The following is a 2,534-nucleotide window of genomic DNA, read 5'->3' as shown; positions in this document are numbered from 1 at the left end:
GTCATGTTTGGCCAGTTCTGAGGGGGAATAGCTACCTTCAATTTTCCAATTTCAGCTTCTATGTCAAAGGGTCTATCAGATTGGTTCTTGGTGTTGTGAGTGGCAGCCTTTTCCTTGTTAACCAGGTCCTCCTCTTGTTTCTTATCTTGATCTGGAAGCTTGTCCTTCTTACTCACTTCTTGAGAGGTGTTACTTAGGTTGGGCTTCAAGGATGAGGGATCTACTGGCTGCTGTTTTGAGGAAAAGGTTTCAGCTATTTCCTCAGCGGTTACCTCATCTGTATTTGGACCAGTTTTGTTACTTGGTTCTGTGACAATGGCTCTTTTGGGCTGCTGGCTGTCCTTTGTCTTTTCAGGCTGAGTTACATTTACAGTTATACTCCTTAGCTTGTATTGTTTATGGACTTCATAAACAGCTGTGGCATAGCCTTGCTTAAAATCAAATGACTCACCTGATTTGGTTTGGAACAGCTTGATTTCATCATTCTCATGATCTTCTTGTGTTAAAAAGACTTGACTTTCACGATCCAAACCCATTAGATTAATGTGGGGATCTTCATTGGGTTCACTTGCTGTGGAAGTCTCAGCATAATTTTCTTGGAAAGGGGGTCTTATGTCTGGGTCAGGACTGGTCTTGCCAACGTTTGGATTTAGAGTTCTCCTAAAATTTGGATTCCTAGGGGGGTTGTTTTGCGGTGCTTCCCGTGATGACTTTCTCTCAACTGATTCCACTCTATCTCCCAATCTCTTCATACCAGTGAGTATTGCATCCAGTTTATGATCAAAGGCTGAGGGTTCTTCTTTGAAGGTGGTTCTTTTTTCCAACCTAGCTCTGTTTCTTTTGGCAATCAGGTTAGCTTCCACTGTGACAACAACCTTTTGGGCATCTGCAAGGGTTTCAGGAGCTCTCTCCTTCAACTGGTAGGCCATATCAGGATCAAAACCATCAGGAAATTTGTATAAGGCCAAATCATGGGGAGGTATTAAATTTTGTGGGATTGCGTTATATACATTGTTGAATCTTGCACAATACTCCAAAACAGTCTCCTGGGGACCTCTTTTTATAGTGTCATATTCGCCAAGTATGTGCAGAGGATCTTTCTTTTTCTCCCATCTGTTAGTAAAGGCTTGATACAGCTCATTAGGAGTTGTGATGGAATTTGCATTCAGGGATCTGAACCAAGTTCTTACATCCCCAGTCAGACTTTGAACAAACATCCTCATTCTCACACTGTCATCATCTATTTCATAGGTCTCAAAATGGTCTTGCATCCTTTTGGCATGCTGAATAGCTGTAAAAGGGCCAGTGGAGTCAAAATATGAGATCTTAGTTTGGTAGTCTTGGGGTAGAGCTGCAGCATTAGCTGGTAACTGCAAGGGTGCATATCTGTTAGCCATATTCACAAGGTTTGGGGGATTTACAGGAGCAACTGGGATAAAAGGAACGATGTGTACCACAGGGGTAACAGGTGTACCAGCACCTAGAGTGTTGGTCAAGGGGATTTGTGCAGTGGGTGAAGATGTGAAAGGAGGGCTTTGAGATGTAGATGGTGAACTGGGGGAGACAGGAGTTGACCGAAACAAAACCTTGATAGGAGTTGGAACTGGTTCAGGGTGAGCAGTCTTAGGAATCAAATCACTAGGATTTTCCTTCCTTTGTTGTTTCCTAATTATTTTGGGAATTGTATTTGGATTTTCAAAAACTGCTGGTAGATTTGGGTCAGGGTTTGACCTAGTGTGCCTGGTTTCCCTTTTAGGAGCCAGCTTCTGAACTTCTTTTTGGTATTTTTAAGATATTTTTTAGGACTGTTTTAAGGGACTACTCAAGCTTTTAAAACCACTGTCTTGGCAGACAACAGTTGAAAAACAATATGCTCAGTTCCCCAGCGGAGTCGCCATTTATGTTAACACCAAGGTTGTTCCCTATTACTCCCAAGGGAATACGGCCGGGGTAACCACTAACCAGTCCTTGGATTGCAGCTTCTAGCCAAGCTGTAATCAGAGAGGGCTCTCTCTTTAAAGTTTTGCTCTATTTTGATAGTATTTTAGGCTAGCTATGATGTTCAAGGTTTTGTTTTTGAAATGTGTTTGGTGATGATTCTAGTTAATATATATAGGTACTTACTAGCATGTCTTAGTCCATTGGGCATGGGGTCAGTGGTCCTTTAGTTTGTCTGATACTGTGTGATACCTTAGTGATGCTGTAGAGCCAGATTTGTGTCTAAGGAAAAACGTTCATAATAGTTATTAAGTGGGTGTATCCAGTTTATGCAAGGCAATTAAGAATCTCACAGAAAACTGCTAAAGAAAAAACGGTAGGAATATCAATCTAGAAGCAATGAAGAATTTCTAGTTAACATTAACACGTATAGAATTAATAGACACATGAGAAATTAAGAATTCATGTATATCGTTAATTCTGAAAACTAACATTCACAACAGTAAAAATTGAGCACAAGGTGTAGTAAAACAAATCCTGTACTATTCTTTTTCTTCACTGCTAGCTTAGTACAACATAAGTATGGTTTGATAAAC

This window comes from Pinus tabuliformis, chromosome 7 (genome assembly GCF_031772625.1).
Source record: "Pinus tabuliformis cultivar Carrire ecotype Pingquan chromosome 7, CPIR1, whole genome shotgun sequence".
Taxonomy (NCBI): domain Eukaryota; kingdom Viridiplantae; phylum Streptophyta; class Pinopsida; order Pinales; family Pinaceae; genus Pinus; species Pinus tabuliformis.
Note: the sequence above shows the minus strand (reverse complement) of the source record.